A 13010-nucleotide genomic window follows, 5' to 3' on the forward strand; every position below is an offset into this window, starting at 1 on the left:
GAGCGGACGTCGTGACCCGTCGCTGCTGAGCCACAGGTGAGGGGTGCCTGCCTGGGGGACGCTGCATGTGGGAGCGGGGGTGCTTAGCGCAGGGCCTGGAGCGGATCGGGGTGCCTGTCTCGGGGTGCCGGAAGCGATCGGGAGTGCGGGCTACCTAATCACCGTAGCGACGAGCTCGACGCAGCCGATCCCCCGATCCTCCAGTGACGCATGCCCTTCTCTGGCACCAACCCACAAGCCGATTCGAAATCGTTCGAACCGACAAGTGGGGGGAGGAGGGCCAGGTTTAAATAGTGAACGCCCCGCCTCCCCTCACACAAATGCGGCACTCTTAATTGCCTACCACTTAACACATAGAATGCTATCAATCCCTGACAAGATGGCCCCCCGTGTACAAAAAACACAGGAAAAGCAGAGACTGAAGTTTTACTGAACCTTTTTAAACACAAATATATATTTATATATATCTGCTCAACTCCTCCTGTCCTATTAAATGCTGCACATTTCATGGTGACAGGTTCTCTTTAAAAATGGCCATACACCTAAGATAGCTGCTGTACAAACACTTGTTTGGCTATTTCTTTTAACCCCCACAAAACACATGCAGGCTCAGCCAAGCATGCATGTATCCTCAATAGGGAGAGGAGAATAAGCCACTCATAGACACTTCTGGTAGAAGTTTATCCCTTTTTTTAGAACAGAGGATCTAGCATGTTGAAATCCATACAAATTGGTTGGTCACAACATTCGTCTAATGCTTATGGTCGCATTAATGCATGTGGAAATCACACCTGCCCATAAGCTGTCAAAAGTCTGACAAGACCTGACGGCTGCTGGGTTGCACTTTTGGCAGGATGAATATTCTAATTGCTAGCTAGCAACGATACTGGAAAGATGTGAGTGATTCCAATACTGGGGTTGTCCGACATAATAATAAAATGTTGCCCTATATCACTGAATGATTTAAAATACAAATTATTATATACCCCTGTTCTTCTTTGGTGTCAATGTCTGTGCTCCTACTGTCTGCTTACAGACTGCATCAGAAACGTGCAGGTATATGCTATAGCCAGCAGTCTTGTGCCATATACCTGAGAAGAGAGAGGTTGGCTGCAGTGGTCATGTGCCATATACTATACCTGCCTGTCACTGCTGCAGCCTGCAAAAAACGGTGGAAGCAGGACTGTCAACGTAGAGAACGGCACTGTAGAAAGAGTATATAATGATTTTTAAAGCATATCTTGGACATTCCTTTAACTTGTAATGTTTTACTGGCTTTGTGTGGCTCACACAACATATAACAAAAAAAAATGAGAGAGAAGAACTCTCCCAAAATAATACAATATTATTTAAGTACAGGAACATGCTGCACTAAATTTATGTCAAAATGATGGAAACCATGACAGAACCCAGACAAACCCCATCACAAGGCAATGGAGAATGACAGGCACAACTGGAATCCAACATATGATGGATCTGGCACAGCACTGTGACTAGCATTATAAATGGAAGGCACAACGTAGATGAGTCTAAGGTTAAAGCGGTTGTCCAAGTTATTATTTTTTTTCTTTGTTATCTTTCTAACTAAGCAAATGTAAGGGGTTATCAATTCACTTATGACATGTACAGTGACCCTGTTCTCCTAGGGACCTGTGATGTCAGCTTCTTTCCCTGCTCTGGATGACATTCCGTGTACAAGCCTGAGGGAGCAGGTCTGCCCCTGTGCATGGCATGCCACTGTGAAGGCTGTGCTGGTTGGAGTGATAAGCCACTGCCCCTGCACTGCCCAATCTGCTGGCTGAGCTTTCTGACCTATGTCTCCCCTCTCACTGGATTCTTCAGCAAAGTTTAACCCTTTCTGCCATCAGCAGCACAGACTCAGGGTTGGAGGCTGTGCCTCAGGTACTGAGCAGCTGTAGGGTTTCTTCTTCTCTAGGCACTGAGGAAATAAATGCTGTGTACAGGATCCTCCCATCCTCCTCACCCCTACATAGACTGGAGGAGTTCTTTCCTCTGTACTCTTCTGCTGGCTGTGAGGAAGTGTCTGCAGAACATTGCACAAGAACAGGTAGGGGTAAGATCTTGTGTGTATCAGCAATAACAATGTACTGTACAGCTGGGATTTGTAGTCCCACACATACAACTTGAGTATCCCAGAAGTCAGACTGCAGACTGGGCAGCACTTTTATTCACTCCATTTGCAGAGCAGGGCGAGAGAAAGGCAGTCTTTGTTGATACCCACAAGTATCCATGAGGAAAACCTCAGAGATTGTTGTTAGACACCCCCATAGCTCTGCAACTGCATGTCAACAAAGGGCTAGAACCGAACTAGGGAAATGAGTAAATATAATTTTTTTTTTGCATAAAACTTGCTCAGCCTATGTATATATTGCTGACCATTAGATTTACAGTTCTTTATTTTATTTTTTTACATAACTCGGACAACCCCTTTAAGTTCACATGGCACTAATTCTACATTATAAAGTATGGGGCACGTTTCAGACGCCGTTCTTAATAAAGCCCTAAACTGGCGGTATATCGGCCGAAGTTATGAAAAGGCACTGGCCTCTCCATAACTTTGGCACATCAAGCGCCAGTTCTAAATGTAAGACAGCTTCCGAGCGATCTTACATTTAGACCTTTTTCTACGCCTAAGACAGGCATAAAAAATGGTGAATGAGATGGGCCTGCCCGTCGTCTTCCCACGTCAGGCCCACAATTGTAGACCTGGTGTAAGCGGGGCGAAGTCACAGATATCTGCGCCTGAAATACGCCTAATTTAAGCGTATTTCAGCATAGTAAATGATCCCCTATATGTTCAAATTGAGGTCAGACTGCAGCTAAATAGGCAGGTTATGTCTATTTAGCTATGCAGGATGGGAATTCAGTAAGCAAGTTGACTAGATACTAATATACCATAGTAGGGTTTTTTCGATACCAAAAAATATGATTTAAAAAAAATAAAATGCCAAAAAAAGCTGCGTGCATTCCGCATTTAATGGAACGTCCGGCCCATAAACGAACAGTTCTATCCTATTTTTGGGGGGGACAAGGTGACTAAAAAAAATGGCGAATCACACAGTTTTGCTTTTATTTTTCTTCTTTTACGGAGTTCACCGCATAGGAGATATTTTTTAATATTTTAATAGTTTGGACTTTTCGGACGTGGCAATATGCAACATTTTATTTATTTATTGTTTATATATTTTATATGTAAAATTGGGAAAGGGGGTGATTTATACTTAATATTTTGGTGTGTTTTTTTTTTACAGTTTATTTAATAACTATTTCCCCCCTTAGGGGCTAGAACCTGGGATCTTTTAATCCCTTGCCTATTCACCCTAATAGAGCTCTATAAGGGTGAATAGGATCTTACACTCTCCCTGCTGCCCTGTGCATAATACACACAGCAGCAGGGAGATTACCATGGCAGCCAGGGCTTCAGTAGCATCCTGGCTGCCATGGTAACCGATCGGAGCCCCGCAATTGCACTGCTGGGGCTCCGATCAGAAGCTGCCACTGCCACCAATGAGAGGAGGTGAGGGGACTCTGTGGCCACTGCCACCAATGATTTTAATACTGGGGAGGGAGGGGGGAGGGCGCACTGCGCAACCAATGTTTTTAATACTGTGGAGGGGGGAGGGCGCACTGCGCCACCAATGTTTTTAATACTAGGGACGGGGGGAGGGCGCACACCAGTAGCACAGCCTAGTATCGATAAAAGACAAATCCTGGTATCGTATCGATACCGGGCTAAAAGTATCGATTGGGTATTGAAAGTTCGACACCCGAAACAACCCTATACCATAGAAAAGACCAGTCTCTTTATATTTTTCCTTAGAAGCATTAAAAGAAGCAATAACTTGTCTGGGAAGAATCGGGGACCAAATGTCAATAGGTCTCAAGTGGTGATAGAGGTAGAGGTATTTCTGCAGATCATCCTGCAGGGATGTTGTACTGGGACATAGGCTCATTAAATAGTCAAAGTGTGCAAGTTTGAAATATATGAGCTACCCAATATAATGTTGAAGATTCCCAAATGACATTGTGGATAAAAGTTGGTAAGAAATTTGATAGGAAATTCAGAAATAGAAATGTCATAATATTCAGATTGCAATGCTAAGAATTTCTTCTATATATTACAAGAGTTTTTCATACTCCAATACCAGTTTACTCACAGGTAAAGGACTCAATGGGCAAACAGAGGGTGACCTAACTTGATCTGCTCCATTTTAACAAATAGTTCACCACTACTATTATTCCATCACAATTTAATTTGGTTTAATACTACAGAATGGAAGTATTTCTTAAGACTGGGGACTGCCTTCCTTCACCATGTCCAATGTCTAGTCAGGATGTTTACTTTCACACTTGGACACAATCCCTTCTGAAGTGTATCTAGTCAACACCTACTGAGGTCTATTCAAAAAGTTATTGGGGAGATTTATCAAACTGGTGTAAAGAAAAACTGGCTTAGTTGCCGATAGCAACCAATCAGATTCCTCATTTCATTTTCCAATGGAGCTGTGAACAATAAAAGGTGGAATCTGATTGTTTGCTAGAGGCAACTAAGCCAGTTCTACTTTACACCAGTTTGATAAATCTCCCCCATTGTGTTTCCATCTTCAAATTCAAATAAATGTTGGAAACAATGCTCAAACATAGGCTCTAGTTTCCATATTTGTTGGGAATGTCCACTAACGCCATTCTTTGCACAGCTTTGGAAAGCTTATTAAAGATGTTATGAAGTCTACAATACCTAAAACACCCCAATTGGCATTATGCTTCATTAACTTGTCCTACGTGTGACAGACTGATAATGGATGATATAATTCTAGCAGCTCAATCCGTTATTACCAAGAACTGGAAATCCCTGTTTTCCCATGCTATTGAAGAAGCAAAGAAAATGGTTTCTTACAACTACAAAAAAGAAGAAATGTTTGTTATTCATTCAAAAAGATACAAATTTAAAGCAACTTGATATATATTGGAGGATTACATTAAAAAAAATCAATTATCTATTAGATTGCTTATTTTTGGAGAGTTTTAACCTACCTCTCTCCTTATTGATCTATTAGCTGAATTATTGTATCTTCTTTGGAAAAGGTAAAACGTTATCCATTTTTGGACTCATTTTGGTTCTTTTCATTTATATTTAAACCATTTGTTATTTTGTGATTATTTTTCTTTTTTTTGATCATATTTGATTAAAGGGGTTGTCCAGGCTCTCCCATATTGATTACCTATCCCCAGGATAGTATAAACAACAGTTGTAGAGCAGCACTCACTGACCTTATGACCACACTGGGACGCCAAGCCATGACCGCAGATCCTCAGCAGTCCAACGTACAGTACAGACCAAAAGTTTGGACACACCTTCTCATTCAAAGAGTTTTCTTTATTTTCATGACTATGAAAATTGTAGATTCCCACTGAAGGCATCAAAACTATGAATTAACACATGTGGAATTATATACATAACAAACAAGTGTGAAACAACTGAAAATATGTCATATTCTAGGTTCTTCAAAGTAGACACCTTTTGCTTTGATTACTGCTTTGCAAACTCTTGGCATTCTCTTGATGAGCTTCAAGAGGTAGTCCCCTGAAATGGTTTTCACTTCACAGGTGTGCCCTGTCAGGTTTAATAAGTGGGATTTCTTGCCATATAAATGGTGTTGGGACCATCAGTGGCGTTGAGGAGAAGTCAGGTGGATACACAGCTGATAGTCCTACTGAATAGACTGTTAGAATTTGCATTATGGCAAGAAAAAAGCAGCTAAGTAAAGAAAAACGAGTGGCCATCATTACTTTAAGAAATGAAGGTCAGTCAGTCAGCCGAAAAATTGGGAAAACTTTGAAAGTAAGGGCTATTTGACCATGAAGGAGAGTGATGGGGTGCTGCGCCAGATGACCTGGCCGCCACAGTCACCGGATCTGAACCCAATTGAGATGTTTTGGGGTGAGCTGGACCGCAGAGTGAAGGCAAAAGGGCCAACAAGTGCTAAGCATTTGTGGGAACTCCTTCAAGACTGTTGGAAGACCATTTCAGGGGACTACCTCTTGAAGCTCATCAAGAGAATGCCAAGAGTGTGCAAAGCAGTAATCAAAGCAAAAGGTGGCTACTTTGAAGAACCTAGAATATGACATATTTTCAGTTGTTTCACACTTGTTTGTTATGTATATAACTCCACATGTGTTAATTCATAGTTTCGATGCCTTCATAGTCATGAAAATAAAGAAAACTCTTTGAATGAGAAGGTGTGTCCAAACTTTTGGTCTGTACTGTATAGTGTACAAAAGGAGGCCACGGCAGCATCTTCAGTGAGTTCTTTATTGGACAAGCTTCACAGAATGTGTGCCAAAAAAAACAGACAGCAATGTTTCGGCTACATGGTAGCCTTTATCAAGGCACACATTCTGTGAAGCTTGTCCAATAAAGAACTCACTGTAGATGCTGCCGTGGCCTCCTTTTGTACACTATCCCCAGGATAGGCTATCAATATCAGATCGGCGGGGGTCCGACACCCGGCACCCCCACCAATAAGCTGTATGAAGAGACGGCGCATGCAGTACACGCGTGCCATCTCCCATCTCTCTTCCTGTTCGCTGCTGCTTTGCCATAGACAGCAGTGGCGAGCAGGAAGAGAGACAGCACGTGAGCACTGCGCGCGCCATCTCCTCATACAGCTGATCTTCCTTGAAGATACTCCTGTTTACTTGGCGGTGAGTTAAAGAAGTAAATGCTTTCCTTTGATAATTAAGCATATGCAATGTTAAATACTTTTGTGTTAAAAAGGACACAATGATGAAGCAGAGTTACTGTAAGAGACATAATATAGAGACACTAAAAGAAAAATGAAGAATGTGATGCGTAACGTTAACGCTCTGGTGTAAACCCAGAGGCTTCAGCTTTGTGGTCATATGTAATAACATTTTTGATCTCCATTTCACATGCTCTTATATATACAGAATTCATGAGGTTGTCTCATAGTAGCCTCCTTGCCGCTGGTTTCGAGCCGTTGACAGGCGCATGCGCAGTAGCTACAGTGCTCACATGCTCTTATATATACAGAATACATGAGGTTGTCTCATAGTAGCCTCCTTTGATAGCAAGGGAGCTCTTTACCGTAAAACCCGCTACCTGCCCCTAGGCTGCTCTGGACGTAAAGCAGCCATGTATGCATATACAATATATCTACTGCATATACAGGTCTGGTATGGTGTATGATAGTTTCACAGTAAATGTGCACTGATGGGAAAACACACTGATCTGCATTGTAAGCCTGGAAACAGCATGTGTTTTTAGGGGAACCTGCAGAGCGTGTCAGTTTTTGCCAGAACAATCACATTCCACTTGTGTAACAAGCTAAAAACACTTAATTGAAGGTTTAGAGGAACTTAGAATAACCTATTTCTCTGCAGCATAGCAAATTGTAATCTGTGGTGGTAAAGAGTTTCTCCTGTGAAATACCTTCACGGCACCTCAATCTAATGAACTATAAACAGCTGATATTGGCACAGGCATCATGCCAATGCAAGATCTTACTAATAACATGCAAAAGTTAAAGGGGTTTTCCAGGACCTAAACAATCTCCTGCTCCAAGCTGCGGAGTCGGAGTCAGAGCTTTGGCTTACTGACTCCACAGCCCTGGCTCCAAATACTTGGACCTATCACTGTATGGTAAATGCGGATGCATGATCCTGCACCCAGTGCTCAAAGGGGAATCTGAGCAGTAAGGAATACACCATATTGTCCATTAAGTGCTGGGGATTGCCCCCATGGCTAACCATGGCCTCCTCTACATATTGGTGGCCAGAAATACCGGCCCCGATAATTCGAGAATGTAGGGGGGGGGTGTTGACAGAAAAAAGAAATGTGGATTTTAACAAGTCCTCTTGATGCACACAATGATAGTGGGCACAGAAGTTATACTGAATGCCCACCATGGTGCCATTGAGCAGTAGTGTAAGGGTTAAGCTAATTTATATTTTATCATTTTCCCGCCTTTTGGTTTTAAATATATGTTCTTTTACATTTTCCTGAGGTGATTTTAATTGAGGAATCTGATTGGTACCTGGTTGCTTACCTGTTGCTGAGGTACCTGTTTTCTGCCTGTTCCTGATTGGAGGTTGATATTCTTGGGCGGGAAGATTTGATTATTTAAAGAGGATTTCAGCAGGTCCGGAGCTTATCCGCCGCGGAGCCTGGATGAAGAGGACGTCGTAGCCTGGAAGGAGAGGTCATCGTCTGAAGCCCTGGTATATTGCCGGCGTAGCTGCAAAAGAGCTATTTGCTTCGTCTGCATTTCCAGGCAGAAGCGGGCGGCGGCGGGGCAGTAGCCGTATGTACCTGTAAAGAAGCGGAGAAGTAGCGGCGGACGGTATAATATAAAGCGGAGCCAAGGAACAGTCTGGCGTTTGTAGAAGTGGAGCGGCGCCGAGTCAAGAGCTTCGTGTAGCTGAAGATTTTGTGGGAGAAGACCGTTACAGTCCAGCTAGAAAAGAAGCCAGAACTCACCGTTCCGATGAAAGAACTCCTGCAGAGACTTATTCAGCGCGCCGAGTCAAGAGGAGGGGAGGCGTGGCTTCAGCGTTGCTTGGCTGACGGCTGTTCGGCTGAGGTAGAAGATGCGCCACGTAACGTCGCGCTGCGTGATGACGTCGGGGATGAAGCGACTGTATCGGCGCCTGTGAGGTCATCAAGAGGCGCGGCCCAGTGCGCTGAATCGCGTTCTTCCAAGCGGATCAAGCGGCCAAAGAGGGCTTATTCGCCACCAGAAGCAAGTTCCAGGAAAGGTAGCAGTATGCGCTCCTCCTCCAGGTGTGCGGTATCGCAACCTGGGGTTTTGAGTAGAGCGCAACTGCCGGCCTCCAGCACTCCCAGCATGGACCAAGGACCGGAGACTGGTGAGGAGATATGTGGGCAGAGCTTTGCTTTGCCCACCGACATAGGGAATAATGACAGTAAATTGTTAAGTAGCTTAGCTAAATTGTTTTCGGAATGGGCTGCAGCTAGTGCGCCTGTTACAGTAGATCAGCCTGCATCAGTGTGGAAGGATATTTCAGCTGATGCAGGTGCTGATATTCTAAGTAGTAATAAGTCAGCTAATACTGTAGTTTTAGATAATGGGGCTGGCATAAGTGAGACCTGTTTAAAGGAAGCGTTGACGTGTGACGGCTCTCCTTTGGGGTTTCACTTGTCTCAGTCAGTAAAGGAAAAAATTTGGAGGAGGGAGTACATTGATATTTTATCGTTGCTCCCTTCTACAAAAGATACATTTAAAATTGAGAAGAAAGCATTTGAGAAGGAGGAGGATAGGAAGAGGGTTGCGCCAAGATCTTTTAATAATTGGCTGCAGGCCTTTTTTATCTATTCTTCAGTATTTTGTGCAAAGCATCCTAATAGTAGTGTTGGTCTGTTTCAGCATATGGATTCCATTTTGGAAGCATACCGCATTTTCGGGGGCTTCGCATGGTTTACATATGATGAGACTTTTCGTCAGAAATTAGCAGTACATAGTAACATGAGTTGGGGTTCTAAGGACGTGGGTCTTTGGCTTAGTCTAATGTTGCCGCAAAAGAGTGGTTTTCAGAGTAGGCCATTTAATTCAATGGTGTCTGGTGCGGTTGCGAAAAAAGGTGTTTGTTTCGCATACAATGAGTCTGCATGCAGATGGTTGAACAATTGTAGATACAGGCACGAGTGTTCATTTTGCTCGGCCGCACATCCTGTTTTTCGGTGTTTTAAAAAATCTAACCAATCCGCTGTACAAAATCAATCAAACAGAGATTTTTCAAAAAGCGCAGACACCAGTGAAGTGGGAAAAAATGCTCCCATGGCTAGATTTGTTTCCAGACCGTCTGAAGGCGGAGCTAATTCATAGAGGTTTTGTTAATGGTTTTTATGTACCAAAATTTACTGGGAAAGGTTGTTTAATAAATGATAATTTGCCATCAGTTAGGAAGCATTTAGATGTGGTTGAGGATAAGATTGTTAAAGAGTTGAGGGAGGGTAGGATAGCTGGTCCTTTTAATTCTCCACCTTTTTCCGATTTTAGGGTATCCCCGTTAGGAATTGTTCCAAAGAAAAATCCCAATGAGTTTAGATTGATTCACCATTTATCTTACCCAGCTAAGGAGTCTTTGAATGATTCTTTGGATAAGGATTTAGCGTCGGTAGCATATACTTCTTTTGATGATGCTGTTTCTCTTATACGTTCTGTTGGGGAAGGGTGTTTTATGGCGAAAGCAGACATTAAGGCCGCTTTTCGTCTTTTGCCAGTAGATCCGATAGGTTTTAATTCATTAGGTTTTCATTTTAATGGTCAATTTTTCTTTGATAAATGTTTGCCAATGGGGTTTTCTTGGTCTTGTTTTTATTTTGAGTCATTTTCTTCCTTTTTGAACTGGGTTGTTATTAAAGAGTTGGGTTCTATGAATGTTATACATTATTTAGATGATTTTTTATTTGTTGGTAATTTTAATGATTGTTCTCGTTTATGTGAAGGATTTTCTCAAATTTGTCATTATTTTGGTATTCCATTAGCACAAGAGAAATCAGTAGGGCCTGGTCAGGTGATCGAGTTTTTAGGTATTATAATTGATTCAGTTAATATGGAAGTTAGGTTGCCTATGGAAAAAATTGAGAAGGCGAGATTGTTAATTAAGAAAATTGTTTCAGTAAAGAAAGCCCAGCTGAAAGAGGTACAGAGTTTATTAGGTGTACTGGCTTTTGCGTCAAGGGTTATTCCGGTAGGTCGTGTTTTTTCCCGAAGGTTATATATGGCGACGAAAGGGTTAAAATCTCCATATGCACATGTTAGGATCACCAGAGTTCTTAAAGACGATTTAGCAGTATGGGATGAATTTCTAATTCACTTTAATGGTTGTTGTGCTTGGCAGGATGAATTCCAGGAGGCAGGCTCAATAGGTTTATTTACGGATGCCTCAGGTTCATGGGGTTACGGTGCATTTTTAAATGGCCAATGGTCTGCTGAACCTTGGCCTGATTGGTGGATTGAGTTAGGTTTGAATAAAAATTTAGTGTTGTTAGAATTATTTCCTGTAGTGGTTTCTTTAGTCATTTGGGGTAATGTTTTTAGGAATAAGAGAGTTTTGATTTTTACTGATAATAAGGGTGTGCTCTTTGCAATTAATTGCTTGTCTTCTCATTCAGAAGTAGTTGTTAGATTATTACGTTATTTGGTTTATTGTTGTTTAGAGCTTAATGTTTGGTTGAAAGCTAAATATATTGCTAGTAAGGATAATAAAATAGCTGATTCACTTTCCCGCGCGCAGTGGGAAAGATTCTTTTATCTAGTTCCACAGGCAGAGAAATCTGGAATTCCGTGCCCGAAGCGAGTGTGGGATCTTATCCGGATGTAGTCAACAGTTTTATTAAGAAGTCTGTAGCTCCGCGTACATGGGAAGTATACTCATTAGCTTGGAAGAGATGGTGTCAGTTTTGTTTATTTTCTAATGTTTCATGTTTTATTGTTGATTTGGATGTATTTTTTCAGTTTCTGTGTTCCCTGTTAGATAAAGGTTTTGGTTATTCAGTTTTACATTCATCGGTTGCGGGTGTGTCTTTCTTTTATAAATTAGCTGGTCGTCAGTCGTTTTCTAATCAATTTATAGTGAGACAATTTTTGAAAGGTGTTAGAAGGTCGTTTATAAAAGCTGATGTTAGACGACCAATAACTTTTGAGTTACTCGGGTCTTTAGTGTCAGTATTAGACAGGTGTACATATTCAATTTTTGAAGCGATTTTATTTAAAACTGCTTTTGTGGTGATATTTTTTGGGGCATTACGGATAGGAGAGCTAGTAGCAGCCAATAGAAGGTCTGTGTCACCATTAGAGGTTAGTGATGTTAAATTAGTTGGTAACTTTGTTGAAATTTTTATTAGAAAATCAAAAACGGATCAGTTGGCGAGAGGCTCATGGATTAAATTAGCTATGTTGAACGAATCTCGGCTTTGCCCAGTAAAAACAGTGGGCGATTTTCTTAGAGTTAGACCGCAGAACAAAGGGTCATTTTTGATTCATGAGGATGGGTCAGTGCTAACAATTTATCAATTTAATGCTGTATTGAAAAAATGTTTGGAAATTCTGAATCTAAGTAAAGAGAATTATTCGTCTCATTCTTTCCAAATTGGCGCGGCAACAGTTGCTGCCGGCCTGGGATTAAATGAAGCGATAATTAAGAAAATTGGTCGATGGGAATCTAGCAGATTTAAATTGTATATTAGGCCTAATTTGGTTCTTTAATGATTTTGATCTTTTTCAGGTCCAAAGGAGATGGTCATTTGGATTCTGGGCCATTCTTTTGTGTTCTGGGCAGAAAGAAGGGCTGCGGAGCGTAATTATTTTAAAAATAACTGTTTTGGTTCTTGTTTTATTTCCATTATTTGGTTGGGTTTCAGGGGTTTAAAATGGTGCCAAATCATTCCGATTTTGAGGGGTGAGTTGGTTTCATTACCACATCCAGATGTTTTAATAATTCATGCTGGTGGTAATGATTTAGGCAAAATTAAGACCTTAGATTTGTTAGATTATATGAAATCGGATATGTTATCTATTAAGTCTATGTTGCCTGATGTAACACTGATATTCTCGGAAATTATACCTAGATTAATTTGGAGAGGGGAGCAGTTTGGTTTTATGGAAAAAATTAGGAAGAGGATTAATAGAAACTTAGAAAAATTTCTTCCTAAACTAAATGGTTGGTCCATAAGACATACCGAACTGGAAGGTTTTGTTACAGGCCTTTATCGGAATGATTTGGTTCATTTGTCTGATATAGGAAATGATATATTTAATTCAGGTCTGCAGGACATGATTGAGAAGGCCGTGGTTTTTAGGGGGGGACATGCGGGATAATTCCCTCATGTCTGGTGGGTTAGTCACCCAGCTTTGCTGGGGGGATAATTTGTGGAATTAATGAATTTTAAAATGAGTATTTATTTATTGGTGATTTATTTATTTAATTATTATGGTGTTTATCAG

At 41.5% G+C, this 13010-nt stretch overlaps 1 protein-coding gene across 1 annotated transcript in view; it reads right to left on the minus strand.

The window, feature by feature from the left end:
• ANK2 (ankyrin 2) overlaps nt 1–13010 on the minus strand; it is a 536395-nt gene that overhangs the window by 503563 nt on the left and 19822 nt on the right. The window lies entirely within an intron of this gene.

Source organism: Bufo bufo, chromosome 2 (genome assembly GCF_905171765.1).
Source record: "Bufo bufo chromosome 2, aBufBuf1.1, whole genome shotgun sequence".
NCBI lineage: Eukaryota > Metazoa > Chordata > Amphibia > Anura > Bufonidae > Bufo > Bufo bufo.